General features: G+C 47.4%; 1 protein-coding gene across 1 annotated transcript in view; it reads right to left on the bottom strand.

The window, feature by feature from the left end:
* Positions 1–17528, bottom strand: part of RUSC2 (RUN and SH3 domain containing 2) — a 176537-nt gene extending 159009 nt beyond the window's left edge. The window contains exon 1 of the mRNA XM_063957708.1: positions 17426–17528. The gene's annotated coding sequence lies outside the window, so the exon portion shown is untranslated. The remainder of the gene's footprint in view (positions 1–17425) is intronic.
* Between the last annotated feature and the right edge of the window lie 218 nt (positions 17529–17746).

Genomic DNA, 17746 nt, shown 5'->3' with positions numbered 1-17746 from the left:
CGTCACGGGCTCCCTCCTCTCCGACAGCAGAAGACTCTTACATCATGCCAAAGTCTACTGCCCATGCGCAGGTCTCTGGGAACATGGCATCCGCAGTTTATTGTGTGACATTGTTGGTGAAATTAAACCGTAGTGTTAGATTATCTCTGACCAGGGTCGTTTTAAGAGTGGAGGGAACCCGCGTGCAGCCTCCGTCACAGGTTCCCTCCTCTCCAACAGTAGAAGACTCTGACATAATGCCAAAGTCTACTGTGCATGCGCAGGTCTCCGGGAACATGGCACCCGCACCTTATTGTGCGACACTGTTGGTGAAATTGAACCGTAGTGTTAGATTATCTCTGACCAGGGGCGTATTAAGAGTGGAGGGAACCCGCATGCAGTCTCCATCATGGGCTCCCTCCTGTGCAACAGCGGCCCGCAGCACAGTTTGCTGGTGGCGGCAAACTGCGCATGCGCAGCAACCACAGCGATCACGGACATGCACATTGCGGTTGCATCCCTGATGGATGTGTCCGCAATGTGATTGACAGCGGCTGGCATTGCGAGGGCGGATTTACGGCATTGCAGGGGCGGAGTTACAGCGTTGTGGAGGCAAGGCAGCTGCGTTTCTTTGTGACGTCACGCAGCCGCCCCAATAAAAAATAAAATGGGGTCAGGGGTCAACCTTAGATCTGATGTGTCCGCAATCTATTTGCGGACACATTGGGGGCGGCCTCACACATGCTGGGCGGCCATGACCTTGAGGGTCATTCCGAGTTGATTGCTCGCTGCCGTTTTTCACAGCGCAACGATCAGGTCACTACTGCGCATGCGTATGCACTGCAATGCGCAGGCGCGTCGTACGGGTACAAAGCGGATCATTGCTGGGCGATGGATTTAACAAAGAATCCATTCGCACAGCCGATCGCAAGAAGATTGACAGGAAGAGGGCGTTTGTGGGTGTCAACTGAGCGTTTTCTGGGAGTGTTTTGGAAAACGCAGGCGTGTCCAAACATTTGCAGGGCGGGTGTCTGACGTCAATTCCGGCACCAAAAAGACTGAAGTGATCGCAAGGGCTGGATAAGTCCAGAGCTGCTCAGAAACGGCACAAACTGTTTTTGTAACGCTCGGCTGCACAGGCGTTTGCATTCTTGTAAAGCGAAAATACACTCCCCTGTGGGCGGCGACTATGCGTTTGCACGGCTGCAAAAAATAGCTAGCGAGCGATCAACTCGGAATGAGGGCCCATGTGCAGAGATGAATCATATATGGAGATGGGGAAGCGGATGTAACTCTGCACAAGTTAAATACAAATGATGTATCACTGAAGATAACCCCAATTAATAACCATCAAAAATTATTTATGTACCAATTGGTTATTGGGGGTTGCTACCGGAGACAAAATTGATGACCACAAGGAATAGAGAAAAAGAATGTCTCTTTGTTGGAGCACTAAAGTATATGTAAAATATAACGTTTAGTAATTAACTCAAAATAAAGACAGTAAAATTAGACATACATATATATAATAAACACGGTTTAAACACTGTATTCACCGTGTGTATTATACATACAGTATATATATGTCTAATTTTACTGTCTTTATTTCGTGGTTGGACGTAATTAATTAATAAACGTTATATTTTACATATACTTTAGTGTGCCAGATCTGCGGCTCCCTTATATGGAATCTAAAACCTGCAAGATCCAACACCGGATAAAAACAATATCGTGAGGTGGTCAAAATAGACTGGAAATTAATGTTATTGAGGTTAATAATACCGTAGGAACAAAAACTCCCCCAAATTCTGTGATTTTAGCTGTTTAAATAAAAAAATACAGATCCAAAACACGAAGAAGACACAGATCCAAAACACGAAGAAGACACAGATCCAAAACACGAAGAAGACACAGATCCAAAACACGAAGAAGACACAGATCCATAACACGAAGAAGATACAGATCCATAACATGAAGAAGATACAGATCCAAAACACGAAGAAGACACAGATCCAAAACACGAAGAAGACACAGATCCAAAACACGAAGAAGACACAGATCCAAAACACGAAGAAGACACAGATCCAAAACAGATCTGTGTCTTCTTCGTGGTTTGGATCTGTGTCTTCTTCGTGTTTTGGATCTGTGTCTTCTTCGTGTTTTGGATCTGTGTCTTCTTCGTGTTTTGGATCTGTGTCTTCTTCGTGTTTTGGATCTGTGTCTTCTTCGTGTTTTGGATCTGTGTCTTCTTCGTGTTTTAGATCTGTGTCTTCTTCGTGTTTTGGATCTGTGTCTTCTTCGTGTTTTGGATCTGTGTCTTCTTCGTGTTTTGGATCTGTGTCTTCTTCGTGTTTTGGATCTGTGTCTTCTTCGTGTTTTGGATCTGTGTCTTCTTCGTGTTTTGGACCTGTGTCTTCTTCGTGTTTTGGACCTGTGTCTTCTTCGTGTTTTGGACCTGTGTCTTCTTCGTGTTTTGGATCTGTGTCTTCGTGTTTTGGATCTGTATCTTCGTGTTATGGATCTGTATCTTCTTCGTGTTTTGGATCTGTGTCTTCTTTGTGTTTTGGATCTGTGTCTTCTTCGTGTTTTGGATCTGTGTCTTCTTCGTGTTTTAGATCTGTGTCTTCTTCGTGTTTTGGATCTGTGTCTTCTTCGTGTTTTGGATCTGTGTCTTCTTCGTGTTTTGGATCTGTGTCTTCTTCGTGTTTTGGATCTGTGTCTTCTTCGTGTTTTGGATCTGTGTTTTCTTCGTGTTTTGGATCTGTGTCTTCTTCATGTTATGGATCTGTGTCTTCTTCATGTTATAGATCTGTATCTTCTTCGTGTTTTGGATCTGTGTCTTCTTCGTGTTTTGGATCTGTGTCTTCTTCGTGTTTTGGATCTGTGTCTTCTTCGTGTTATGGATCTGTGTCTTCTTCGTGTTTTGGATCTGTGTCTTCTTCGTGTTTTGGAACTGTGTCTTCTTCGTGTTTTGGATCTGTGTCTTCTTCGTGTTTTGGATCTGTATCTTCTTCATGTTATGGATCTGTGTCTTCTTCGTGTTTTGGATCTGTATCTTCTTCATGTTATGGATCTGTATCTTCTTCGTGTTTTGGATCTGTGTCTTCTTCGTGTTTTGGATCTGTGTCTTCTTCGTGTTTTGGATCTGTGTCTTCTTCGTGAAGACACAGATCCAAAACACGAACAAGACACAGATCCAAAACACGAAGAAGACACAGATCCAAAACACGAAGAAGACACAGTTCCAAAACACGAAGAAGACACAGATCCAAAACACGAAGAAGACACAGATCCAAAACATGAAGAAGACACAGATCCAAAACACGAAGAAGACACAGATCCAAAACACGAAGAAGACACAGATCCAAAACACGAAGAAGACACAGATCCAAAACACGAAGAAGATACAGATCCATAACACGAAGATACAGATCCAAAACACGAAGATACAGATCCAAAACACGAAGACACAGATCCAAAACACGAAGAAGACACAGATCCAAAACACGAAGAAGACACAGATCCAAAACACGAAGAAGACACAGATCCAAAACACGAAGAAGATACAGATCCATAACATGAAGAAGATACAGATCCAAAACACGAAGAAGACACAGATCCAAAACACGAAGAAGACACAGATCCAAAACACGAAGAAGACACAGATCCAAAACACGAAGAAGACACAGATCCATAACACGAAGATACAGATCCAAAACACGAAGAAGACACAGATCCAAAACACGAAGAAGACAGAGATCCAAAACACGAAGAAATAACAGATCCAAAACACGAAGAAGACACAGATCCAAAACACGAAGAAGACACAGATCCAAAACAAGAACCCGAAAACCTGAGATTCGGCCGGTGCACATCCCTAGTTTTTAGGAGTTTTTCGAAAAAAAAAAAAAAAATACAGATCCAAAACCAAAACCCACAAGGGCGTTTTGGGCAAAACCAATACAGATCCAAAACATGAAGGAAATACAGATCCAAAACCAAAACCCGAGAGTAGGGCCGGTGCACATTTCTACGCGCTAATTGGTTCGCCAGGGGCTTTCCAATTAGCCCTGATAACCGGCACCTCCACCAAACACAATGATATCGGCCGCTGAACATCCAGTCCCCCCCTCACTGTTTACAGGGCTTAATAACTCACTGGCTTTACCTCGGGTGCTCGGTGCCTCTACAGCCATTCCTCCCGACCCACCTGTCCATCCGCCCTCTATTCGCTGCTGCTCTGATGCATCGGTGGGAGGGGTAATGTTGTGCTGCGCCGCTGGTCTGATGCAGGGGAGGGGGGAGCGGACTGCTGTATAAACATTGCGCCAGGCAGCCCCTTATACACATTGCGCCAGGTAGTGGGCGGAGGGAGGGGAGGGATGCGGGCAGTGTGAGGCTGGCGCGGGGGGGATGCAGGCAACAGGAGGCGGCCAGGGGGTGTGGCGAACAGCGCAATATCGGATGTGGTCAGCAGGACGGTGGAGGACTGCTGTGCTGTTCCTTTGGTTTGGAGGGGGTACTGCTCTTGGGGATTATGCGTCACGTTGTGTCGCTCACATTGAAGACCACACTTAGTATATGAGCTCAAAGTGGGTGTCTTGGTCCTAACACGTTCAGAAGCAGGGGCAGATTAATAGTGGAAGAGGCGGTGTGCAGGACTCTCCTCTCTGCTAATGCCAAAGTCTACCACACAGGCGCAGGTCTCCGGGAACATGGAGCCCGCACTTTGTTCTCAGTGACTTCTCTACTGTGCAAGTGTGGAGACGTGCCCTGTATCACAGGGCACATCGGTGCAGCGGCGGAGTGCAGGGGATCTGCGTCCCCTGCAAGGTGCTGCGGTGGCCAGCGCTGGAGTGGTGTGTCTGTCCCCAGCGCTGGCCAAGGTACGGAGACGTGCAGCGCCGCAGCAGCGGCGCTTTAAACTTGGCGCTGTTTTGGCAGCCAATATGAAGTGCCGGCGGTGGGAGTTCAAATCCGGCGCCGTCCGTGAGCCAATCACGGCTCTCGGGGCGCCGGCCATTCATGGGCGGGAGCGGCGAGCCAATCGGCGCTCGCCGCGTCATAGGCCCCGCTGCCGGCCATTGACGACAGACGCCGCCGGGAGAGGAAGACAGAAGGCCGCGCCGAAGAGCGGCGATGAGCGGGACGAAGAGGAGAGACCGCGGCGGAGGAGAAGATGGCGGCCATTTGGGGAAGAGATCCGGTGGCCGCTGAAGAGGCCAGAAGACGCCGGGTTCCAGAAAGATGTCCAGCGGCGGCTGGACGCGGAAGAGCGGCGGCGCTGGCCAGGAAGGGTCAGCGGCAGAAGAGGGCGCCAGAGACCCCTGGACCAGATGAGGCCTCAGTGAGGCTGATCTCGCCCCCTCCCCCTCCCCCCCTAGACCACCAGGGAACGGGCATCAGGCCTAGGGGCACGGTTCAGGCACTAGGCATGTAGCACAGTTAGGAGTGTTAACCCCTGATTTGGTGGTTTGGGCATTAGGACCAAACCATGGTATTGGGTATCTTAGGCGGGCATTAGGCCCGAGGGCGCATGGTGGGCATTAGGCCCCGAATTTATTAGGAATACCCCAAATAAGAGTGATCTGGGTATTAGGCCCAGATTACTCCAACAGCCACATGTTAGGCGGGCGCTAGGCCCGTGGGCAAAGTCAGGCCTCCGGCCTGTGTGCAGCTAGGGGGCACTAGGCCCAGCATAGACAGTGTCCCCCAAGGTGAATGAAGGTGGTACTGGGCACTAGGTTCAGGCCACCCCGGTGTGTGCAGGTAGGCAGGCCTGCTTTGCCTGAGCCCCTAGTATATAAGTGTAAGGGAAGGTGGGTAGGCCGTACGGCGCCCACTCCCCAGTAGTCTAAGGTATATAGGAACTCAAAGGGACAGCACCGTGGTAGTTACTTGCACTGTTCTTGTGATTTGTGATGTGTGTTGTTTCCGTGCAGGGCCAGGGTTGCTCATGTTTGTCCACACACACAGAGTTAGTTGAGGGCTCTGTTGTTATAGTTGGTATAGGGGTGTTACACTAGGGTAGAGTTAGGCCCTGCATGGCTGTTTGTTTGGTTGCCTCCTTACAAGGACCTGTAAGTGGAGAGGAAGATCGCAGTGCAAGACTGACAACGGTCAGTAACATCTGTGTCCGTCTGTCTCTTTGTCTGTCCCCGAGCGCCGGAGAAGGGGTTTGCTCACGGACGTGAGAGCCCCTTTATCACACTACGCGCGAGAGTGCGAGTGTGTGAGAATTGGGTGGCTGAGGCTTTGTGCCGGTGATGACCTTACACCCAATCGGTGAAGGTCGCCGCCACCCCTGGGGTATCCCCTTTTCCAGTGGAAGAAGAGTTGATACCCCCTTAATTTGGTTTACTTTCTCCCCAGTTCGTCCGTCGTCGTCTCCAAGAGGGGATCGCCATGTCCGGGTCCAACTGAAGGTTTCCAGGTCCGTTGAAGATTCCGTGACCTGAAGGTGAGAGAGTGTGACGTGAGGTAAGCGGTGGGACGACACCTGCATGGCAGCATGAGAAAATGGCCGCTGCACACTTATTTAGTGGAAGGAGCAGCACAGAGTATATTAGGGTCCCCAGCAGCACAGAGTATATCAAGGTCCCCAGCAGCACAGAGTATATCAGGAGATGAGGGATGTGTCAGTGAGGACAGGGCTGCATGTGACAGGGGCAGTGACATGATGTGAGGAGGGAAATGGAGGCAGCAGGAAGCCACAGACTGAGAGTTATATAGTGGGAGGAGCAGGGTCCCCAGCAGCACAGAGTATATCAGGAGGTGAGTGATGTGTCAGTGAGGACAGGGCTGCATGTGACATGGGCAGTGACATGATGTGAGGAGGGGAATGGAGGCAGCAGGAAGCCACAGACTGAGAGTTATATAGTGGGAGGAGTAGGGGCCCCAGCAGCACAGAGTATATCAAGAGATGAGTGATGTGTCAGTGAGGACAGGGCTGCATGTGACAGGGGCAGTGACATGATGTGAGGAGAGGAATGGAGGCAGCAGGGAGCCACAGACTGAGAGTTATATAGTGGGAGGAGCAGGGTCCCCAGCAGCACAGAGTATATCAGGAGATGAGTGATGTGTCAGTGAGGACAGGGCTGCATGTGACAGGGGCAGTGACATGATGTGAGGAGGGGAATGGTGCAGCAGGAAGCCACAAACTGAGAGTTATATAGTGGGAGGAGCAGGGTCCCCAGCAGCACAGAGTATATCAGGAGATGAGTGATGTGTCAGTGAGGACAGGGCTGCATGTGACAGGGGCAGTGACATGATGTGAGGAGGGGAATGGAGGCAGCAGGAAGCCACAGACTGAGAGTTATATAGTGGGAGGAGCAGGGTCCCCAGCAGCACAGAGTATATCAGGAGATGAGTGATGTGTCAGTGAGGACAGGGCTGCATGTGACAGGGGCAGTGACATGATGTGAGGAGGGAAATGGAGGCAGCAGGAAGCCACAGACTGAGAGTTATATAGTGGGAGGAGCAGGGTCCCCAGCAGCACAGAGTATATCAGGAGATGAGTGATGTGTCAGTGAGGACAGGGCTGCATGTGACAGGGGCAGTGACATGATGTGAGGAGAGGAATGGAGGCAGCAGGGAGCCACAGACTGAGAGTTATATAGTGGGAGGAGCAGGGTCCCCAGCAGCACAGAGTATATCAGGAGATGAGTGATGTGTCAGTGAGGACAGGGCTGCATGTGACAGGGGCAGTGACATGATGTGAGGAGGGGAATGGTGCAGCAGGAAGCCACAGACTGAGAGTTATATAGTGGGAGGAGCAGGGTCCCCAGCAGCACAGAGTATATCAGGAGATGAGTGATGTGTCAGTGAGGACAGGGCTGCATGTGACAGGGGCAGTGACATGATGTGAGGAGGGGAATGGAGGCAGCAGGAAGCCACAGACTGAGAGTTATATAGTGGGAGGAGCAAGGTCCCCAGCAGCACAGAGTATATCAGGAGATGAGTGATGTGTCAGTGAGGACAGGGCTGCATGTGACAGTGACATGATGTGAGGAGGGGAATGGAGGCAGCAGGAAGCCACAGACTGAGAGTTATATAGTGGGAGGAGCAGTGTCCCCAGCAGCACAGAGTATATCAGGAGATGAGTGATGTGTCAGTGAGGACAGGGCTGCGTGTGACAGGGGCAGTGACATGATGTGAGGAGGGGAATGGAGGCAGCAGGAAGCCACAGACTGAGAGTTATATGGTGGGAGGAGCAGGGTCCCTAGCAGCACAGAGTATATCAGGAGATGAGTGATGTGACAGTGAGGACAGGGCTGCATGTGACAGGGGAAGTGACATGATGTGAGGAGGGGAATGGAGGGAGCAGGAAGCCACAGACTGAGAGTTATATAGTGGGAGGAGCAGCATCCCCAGCAGCACAGAGTATATCAGGAGATGAGTGATGTGTCAGTGAGGACAGGGCTGCATGTGACAGGGGAAGTGACATGATGTGAGGAGGGGAATGGAGGGAGCAGGAAGCCACAGACTGAGAGTTATATAGTGGGAGGAGCAGGGTCCCCAGCAGCACAGAGTATATCAGGAGATGAGTGATGTGTCAGTGAGGACAGGGCTGCATGTGACAGGAGCAGCGACATGATGTGAGGAGGGGAATGGAGGCAGCAGGAAGCCACAGACTGAGAGTTATATAGTGGGAGGAGCAGGGTCCCCAGCAGCACAGAGTATATCAGGAGATGAGTGATGTGTCAGTGAGGACAGGGCTGCATGTGACAGGGGCAGTGACATGATGTGAGGAGGGGAATGGAGGCAGCAGGAAGCCACAGACTGAGAGTTATATAGTGGGGGGAGCAGGGTCCCCCAGCAGCACAGAGTAAATCAGGAGATGAGTGATGTGTCAGTGAGGACAGGGCTGCATGTGACAGGAGCAGTGACATGATGTGAGGAGGGAAATGGAGGCAGCAGGAAGCCATAGACTGAGAGTTATATAGTGGGAGGAGCAGGGTCCCCAGCAGCACAGAGTATATCAGGAGATGAGTGATGTGTCAGTGAGGACAGGGCTGCATGTGACAGGGGCAGTGTGACAGGGGCAGTGACATGATGTGAGGAGAGGAATGGAGGCAGCAGGGAGCCACAGACTGAGAGTTATATAGTGGGAGGAGCAGGGTCCCCAGCAGCACAGAGTATATCAGGAGATGAGTGATGTGTCAGTGAGGACAGGGCTGCATGTGACAGGGGCAGTGACATGATGTGAGGAGGGGAATGGAGGCAGCAGGAAGCCACAGACTGAGAGTTATATAGTGGGAGGAGCAGGGTCCCCAGCAGCACAGAGTATATCAGGAGATGAGTGATGTGTCAGTGAGGACAGGGCTGCGTGTGACAGGAGCAGTGACATGATGTGAGGAGGGGAATGGAGGCAGCAGGAAGCCACAGTCTGAGCGTTATATAGTGGGAGGAGCAGGGTCTCCAGCAGCACAGAGTATATCAGGAGATGAGTGATGTGTCAGTGAAGACAGGGCTGCATGTGACAGGGGCAGTGACATGATGTGAGGAGGGGAATGGAGGCAGCAGGAAGCCACAGACTGAGAGTTATATAGTGGGAGGAGCAGGGTCCCCAGCAGCACAGAGTATATCAGGAGATGAGTGATGTGTCAGTGAGGACAGGGCTGCATGTGACAGGGGCAGTGACAGGATGTGAGGAGGGGAATGGAGGCAGCAGGAAGCCACAGACTGTGAGTTATATAGTGGGAGGAGCAGGGTCCCCAGCAGCACAGAGTATATCAGGAGATGAGTGATGTGTCAGTGAGGACAGGGCTGCATGTGACAGGGGCAGTGACATGATGTGAGGAGGGGAATGGAGGCAGCAGGAAGCCACAGACTGAGAGTTATATAGTGGGAGGAGCAGGGTCCCCAGCAGCACAGAGTATATCAGGAGATGAGTGATGTGTCAGTGAGGACAGGGCTGCATGTGACAGGGGCAGTGACAGGATGTGAGGAGGGGAATGGTGGCAGCAGGAAGACACAGACTGAGGGGTGAAAGGATTTGCCCTTAAGTTCTTTAACCCTCGATGTGATGGCCTCTTAGACGTCTGGAGTATGAACTTTTAGCCACAAGGTACATGCACAACACAAGCAGTAAAAATTCACACTGTTTATTTAATAAATTACAGCGTACTATATAGAAAAGAAACATGGGTGTATACAATATGTGCAAGCATATGATTGGATAAAAAGAAGTAGCATACGACATTACATGCAGGATATTTTAGTAACACACAGAAGTAACAGTTTTGATCTGGTATGTAATTGTCCTTGAAGATAAGACACACACAAGCCTTATATTATATGAACAGACAAAGGCATCTTGTAGAGAGTGCGTACGTGTCTATTCAAACACATAACAATTCATATAGCATGTTTAACCTTTCATTAGGGAGGTAGAAATATTCACTTTTACACTGTAACTATTATAAGGAAATTGATCATATAAAAAGTAATATTTACAAAGCACAGAAGAGTTAACCCTTCAATCCCCTCTTAGAATCATGATTATTATATGACATGATTCTTGAGTGAGGCTCCTTTTAAATTTCTCCCTGTGGTGGTGTTAGATGTATAACAGGTATAGTTTCCAGGATATATGGTTATGGTGCTTCCTGGGTTGGGATTTTTTGACAATATGGGATATTCCCTTTTCCACATTTCGCACTGACTGTCATTTGTTTTGGTGTCATTAAAAAGGCTGAAAAAACAATTTTCCTGTTCTAGGGGTATATTAAGGGGCACTGTACCTAGGTGGGGCCTAGATTTGCCACAGACATAACAGTTGCTTTTATTGTGTTTGTTAGCACTATACTTCATCCATTCCAACCAAAAATTAATGTCAGAGAAACCAGTTTCAATAGCTAGGGTGTCTTCAAAGGTAGGGTTAGTAATAGCCACCATATCTTTAGAAGTGGCAATATGGGGCTTTAAAGGTTTGTTTTGGGGAGCAATTTTAGGCTGGTATTTTGGGTTTTTATACATGTCCCACAAATAAAACATTTGTCTTGCACTATAGTACCATTCGTCAGTAACACAAATATATACTGTCTCAGACATTCCTGATTTCCTCCTTTGTTGTATATAATATTTGTCATCAGCAATTTTGGGGAACATAAAATAATCAAGGATGTATGTGGCTACGTGTGTATTGGAGGAATTGTACCACAAGGTGGGGACCCCATCTGTTTGTGTGATGTCGACTTCACATATTGTGAGGTGAATGAGGGCCAGTAGGGCTATCGAGATAGTCCCCAGGATAAAGATAGGGGACAGGTTCCTCATCTTCTTCTGTTCTTCTTTCTTCGCTAGGTGGGAGGTCAGGGCTGTCTGCCCCGGTTCGTACCTCACTGGAATCACTTGCTTCCCTCTCTAGGTCTGGTCTAGGAACCTTTTTTACTCGGGATGCATGGATCCAGGTAGGACTTTCCTCTGTCAGGACTGCTGTTCGGGTAACTGCTACGACCTCTGTCTCTGGACCATAGGTGAAGTCTCCTGGGCTCTTGTTCCTGGGGAGCACCTTCACCACGACTCTGTCTCCGACTTTAAAGGGGTGTGTAGGTTCCTGTGGATTCAAAAGGGTTTTTACAAACAACCTCATGTTCAATTTCATTCAGTTTTGTTATCAGGGACCTGACATACTCTTCTCTGATGAGTTCTAGATCTCCTTCCTGTATTACTAGTGGTTTCTTAGCCCAGGGTGTAGGAAAAGGGTCTACCCATTAGTATTTCAAAGGGTGAGTATCCTAGAGTTTTCTGTGGGGTATTCAAGATGCTGGTGTTTAGCTTTATTAGGGTTGTTCCTGAGGCAAGTGATGCATCTGCTAACATACTGGTCCACAAGTGATTTGGCATTAGTAACATAAAAATCATTGGTTAGTAGGAGGAGTGTTGTGGCTTCACCACGGTGACCAACACCACGGCACTGGGCAACGAGCAAAGGGGCACTGGACTGGGGTATACAGGGTTTCCCCTCTTTGCAGATTAATCCTGATTTAGGATTTTTTCTGCAGAATTGGGTAAGTCCAGTCGGAGAGATCAGTATTAGTCGCAGCAGCTTGAAGTTGAGTGAGCAGATGGACGTTGTCAAGGGAGGGACATGCTCTAGTGAGTGCAATGAGTTCTGCAGCTTGCGCGGACTGATAAGGTATTGGTAGGGTTTCCAACACAGTGTCAGGGAGGGTGACAATGGCATAGCCAGCCTGGTATGTATTGTCATTGGGCCTACTACAGGAGCCGTCAACAAAAACAATGTCTGCGCCTGGTATGGGAACGGGAGACATGTCAAGTCTGGGAGAAGTTTCAGCGTCAATGGAAGCAGCACAGTCATGTAGGTCGGGTGGTTCATCCTCAGGACCTTTCAAGCCTAAAAGGGCATTGAGAATGGGTGCAGGGCCAGAAGAACTAGCAGTGTACTTAATGGTAAGGGTAGGGTTACTCAAAAGGAGTACTTCATATCCACTAAGGCGTTGTGCTGACATGTGCTGTGTGTGCAAGCCTTTAAGTATTGCCAGGACATCATGTGTGGTGTGGAGTACTGTGATGTGGCCTAAAGTGAGGGTAGTGGCCATTTCTGCAACCATTGCACAGGCTGCCAAAGCCCTGAGGCAGGCAGGCATACCTTGCACAGACACTGGCATGACTTTGGAAAAAAAATGCCACGGGGCGCAACTTCCCTCCATGAAACTGTGTGAGCACCCCCGCCATGGTTTTACAATTGTCCCTTGCATATAGATGGAAAGGTAGTACATAATTGGGGAGGCCAAGTGCCGGACTTTTCATCAACATACATTTTAAACTTTCATATGCAGTTAACATTTCTTGTGACCATTGTACAGTTTTAGGTTTGTCCTTCAGTGTGGCTTGTCTCAAAATGTTATCATAATAAGAGCAATCAGATATCCACTGTCTGCAGTAATTTACCATACCCAGGAAGGACAGTAGTTCCTTCTGGGTAGTTGGGGTGACCAGGCCCAATACAGACTGTATGCGTTGTGGACTGACTTTCCTCTCTCCCTGAGTGAGCACAAAACCTAAGTAATCAACATGCTTTTTACACCATTGCATTTTTATTTTGGACACCTTGTGTCCACATTCACAAAGCCAGTTTAGTAATGAAACACCATCCACTCGGCAGGCCTCCTCAGTTTTACTACAGAGCAGCAGATCATCTGCATACTGTAGCAGGACTGAACCATGGTGAGGTTGCCAGGGCCTCAATGTGGCCTGGAGACAACAGGTGCGTCAATAATCTGCACCAGGTAAGTTGTTTACCCTCAAAAGAAAAGGCAAAAAGTAATTGTGTCTGTGAATCTACAGGTATGCTGAAAAGGCATTCTTCAAATCAAATACAGAGAAGAACGCAGCATCTGCAGGGATTGCAGAAATGAGTGAGTTTACATCTGGAACAATTGGTGCAATTGGGACAATTAGCTGATTGATCGCTCTGAGATTCTGTACAAATCTTATACTGCCATCAGCTTTGGCAACAGGGTTCACAGGAGTACAGTATGGTGATACAATATGTCTGAGAATACCCTGTTGTAAGAATTGCTGTATCATGGGGCGGAGACCTTCTATCTTTTCTGGTGAGAGGGGATACTGCATAGGTCAGAACACAAAACACTGGTTGTTGCACCGCTGTCCACTAAAAAGGGAATTTTACTTCCATTTATAATAAGTGGCAGCAGAGGTGAATCTTTACTATGACGGGAGAGTTGAATAAAGGCTGGGATACCCTCCTCCGGGCCCCGTCAGTGCGCGGGGTCTTTGGAATCTTCCCTGACTGCGGGGCCGGCTCTGTCTGTCAAAGCGTCCGGAGCTCTGATAGGCATGAGTGGGTGGGGAAATGAGTAAGCTTTCTGAGTTAAGCAAAGGTAAGCCAGCGTCATCTGTCCAGCAGTCCTTAAACCTTTTCCAAAACGCAGTAACAGACTATGAAGGCTTCTGTTTACAAGCTACAGCGACAGGCAAAAAAGCACAGGCTTTAAAGACTTCCTTCATATGTGTATAGCTGCGTCCTTTGCAAGCTTTGCGCAAATAAGATATACAGCCATCGAGGGTAATAGTGGGCTTGGGACAGTGTTTTACTATTATCTAAACTCTGGGTTATTGGTGCTAGGGATAGAGCTAGTGGACGCACCCTCCAGCAGTGGAGCTGGAGGCAATCCCATCTAGTGTGAAAGGGTTACTGCTGCCAAGAGATTTGTGTCTCTGAGCGCAGGATACATTGGAATGCAAGGGGGAGGGAGAGGGTTTTTTCTGCAGCCTCGCTTCTGTGCTGTTGGGAACTGACATTTTTTCTTAAATCTCCATATAGAAAAGGTAATTACTGCCTTCCCGTAGGAATGGGTCCTGTCCTGCTTTCTCTGTCCATCCCGCTAAATTATCCACCCATGGGTTAACTAAATAATAATCTGTGGTGGAGTTACGGGCAACATACATCTTGCATGTCTCCCCTGGTAAAGGTGGAGGATAAATGACTGTCTTACTCTGACCCCCTCCCATAGTAAATGCAATCTACACCAGCTTTCTACGCAATTTCCACAACAACTTACAACAACTGTCTATGCAATATCACAACAAAAATGCAGTTTACAAAAAAAACCTTCTATGCAATTTCACAACAAAAAATGCAATTTACAAAAACTTTCTATGCATGCATTAGCTAACACCAGTTAATTAGTCATTGACAATATCACAATATTATCTGTATAATGAGAACATGAAATCTTTTGACGGGTACGCTTACCATTCGTACAAGATGTCAGAAAAATACAGCGTTTTAGACAGGAAGCAAGAAAAGTGTTTGAGTAAAGATATCTGGCAGACGAAAACTTACCAGCCGTCTGGACCAAATATAAGAACTTATCTCACTACAAACATACAAAAATATATATAGACGATCAAATCGGGGTATAATCTACGTTACGTATAGACCCCAGGTCTATGTTTTTTTAAGTATCCCAGATACTGACGTCTTTGGAGAATTGCACTTGGACCCCGGGTCCTTTCTCAGACGTATTCTTTAAGTCCCAGACATTAAAGATTCTATGGTATCCCTGATACCTGTTTTATGCTTTTACATAAAACTTCGTAATATTAAGTCCCGGACTTAAATATTACCTTGTCACGTGTTCCCGGAACACTGACACGGATTCAGCTTCAGTGTATGACCGCAATCCCGCATAGCAAAGACAGACAATAAATTCTCTATCTTTACCATTCAGGGACGATCACTGAATTCCGGACATAGCCCCCAGCTGAAAGGATTTGCCCTTAAGTTCTTTAACCCTCGATGTGATGGCCTCTTAGACGTCTGGAGTATGAACTTTTAGCCACAAGGTACATGCACAACACAAGCAGTAAAAATTCACACTGTTTATTTAATAAATTACAGCGTACTATATAGAAAAGAAACATGGGTGTATACAATATGTGCAAGCATATGATTGGATAAAAAGAAGTAGCATACGACATTACATGCAGGATATTTTAGTAACACACAGAAGTAACAGTTTTGATCTGGTATGTAATTGTCCTTGAAGATAAGACACACACAAGCCTTATATTATATGAACAGACAAAGGCATCTTGTAGAGAGTGCGTACGTGTCTATTCAAACACATAACAATTCATATAGCATGTTTAACCTTTCATTAGGGAGGTAGAAATATTCACTTTTACACTGTAACTATTATAAGGAAATTGATCATATAAAAAGTAATATTTACAAAGCACAGAAGAGTTAACCCTTCAAGGGGCTTATTTACCAATTGGCCCTTTCTATGGTGATAATCACCACAATTTAGAATCAAATATCACTGGGCAGCGGAGTGATTCTGACAGGAGTGGTTAACGTTACCTGAGCTTTGTGCCAGGCCAGTTTCTACATATACACATATGTGTACTGTTTAGCCGGATGTGCATTGGAACAAAGCTCACATTTATGCTGTTAGTTGGACTTATTAATAAGACATCTAAAAATATATTAAAAACTTGAAACATTAAGAAAAATGCCTCACAGCACTGAGGTTGTGGGTTCGATTCCCACCACGGCCCTAACTGTGGGGAGTTTGTATATTCTCCCTGTACTTGAGTGGGTTTCCTCCCACAATCCAAAAATATACTGGTAGGTTAATTGGCTCCTGACAAAATGAACCCTAGCGTGAATGTGTGAATGTACATGTGATAGGGAATATAGAGTGTAAGCTCCACTGGGGCAGAGACTGATGTGAATGGCCAAATATTCTGTGTAAAAGCGCTGCGGAATACGTGTGCGCTATATAAATAACTGGTAATAAGTAAAAAATGCTTTAGCCAAAGAATAAATATTTTCTTCAATGATTTTCCTCAGATCGGGTATTGTGTCATTACAATATAACACCGCCAACAGTCTCCATGTATGTACACGTAGGAAAATCTGCTTTCCCAATTGTAATTGGATGACTGCTGAACCTCAGATGGGATGTATTGTGCAAATGTTAGCTGCTGTCTCATTGGGAGCCTATTAGATATCTACAGAAACAGTAGGGGTAGTAGCAGCACCATCTAGTGGTCAGAATCATAGAAAAAACTATGCATGGTTGGTGTAGTGGTTAGCATCACTGCCGCACAGCCCTGACTTAAAGGCCCTTTATGTGTGGGGTTTGTATTTTGTCATTGTGTTTCTCCCACAGTTCCAAACAAACAAAACACACTGGAGGATTAATTGGTTCCTGAGTATATATATATATATATATATATATATATATCTCCCCAGCATTACTGTGGTAATGCATATCTCCCAACTGTCCCGATTTTTGAGGAACAGTCCTGTTTTTTTGGGACTGTCCCGCTGTCCCCCCAGGCCCAGTGTCTTCACCGTCCCTATTCTCTGACTCCTGATGTTGGGAGGTAAGGTAATGTATGTACTAAGCCTTGGAGAGAGCTAAAGTACCAACCAACCAGCTCCTGTCATTTTTCAAACACAGCCTGTAACATGACAGCTAGGAGCTGATTGGTTAGCACTTTATCTCTCTACACTTTATATCCCCAAGGCTTAGTAAATAGACCCCATAGAGTCCACTGGTGACTGATGTGAATGACTGCAGTATAGCTGGTTGGCTGGTACTTAAGGGGAGATGTACTAAGCAGTGATAAAAGTGGAGAAGTGAGCCAGTGGAGAAGTTGCCCATGGCAACCAAACAGAATTGACGTAACATTTAAAATTTGCATACTATAAAAGTATACAGAGCAGCTGATTGGTTGCCATGGGCAACTTCTCCACTGGCTCACTTCTCCACTTTTATCACTGCTTAGTATATGTCCCCCTAAATCTCCGTATACTTTATCTCTCTCTACCGTTCGATACATTCCCCCCTATAGCTTGCGGTACAGTGCGGCGATCCTCCGTTTTCCCTGTTTCTGCTTATGTTTAAATGTAGCGCCACCCTGTAAGCTGAGCCAATACCTGTCAGCCCTCACCGGGCGCTGGTGACATCAGTGAGGCACGAGGCACAGGCCTGCAGCATCTGAAGACCTCGCTCTCCTCAATCACAGCCAGTTCCCCGACTGAGACAAATACAGGAAGGGAGGGTTTTCCTGACAGGCTCTGGAAATATTCCCCCAAACATTCCAGGAATATGAGTTTATTTGTGGCTGTCAGCGAGAGCACATTCCAGGCATTGCTGGGGCAGGGAGTAGGCCAGCAGCAGCTAGGCAAGCACTGAGTATACTGTCTGCACACAGTCTGGCTCAGTGTGCGCTTTCCCTGCAGAGAACAATGCCGGCC

Source organism: Pseudophryne corroboree, chromosome 1 (assembly GCF_028390025.1).
Source record: "Pseudophryne corroboree isolate aPseCor3 chromosome 1, aPseCor3.hap2, whole genome shotgun sequence".
NCBI classification, from domain to species: domain Eukaryota; kingdom Metazoa; phylum Chordata; class Amphibia; order Anura; family Myobatrachidae; genus Pseudophryne; species Pseudophryne corroboree.
Note: the sequence above shows the minus strand (reverse complement) of the source record. Positions and strands in the feature narration are given on the sequence as shown.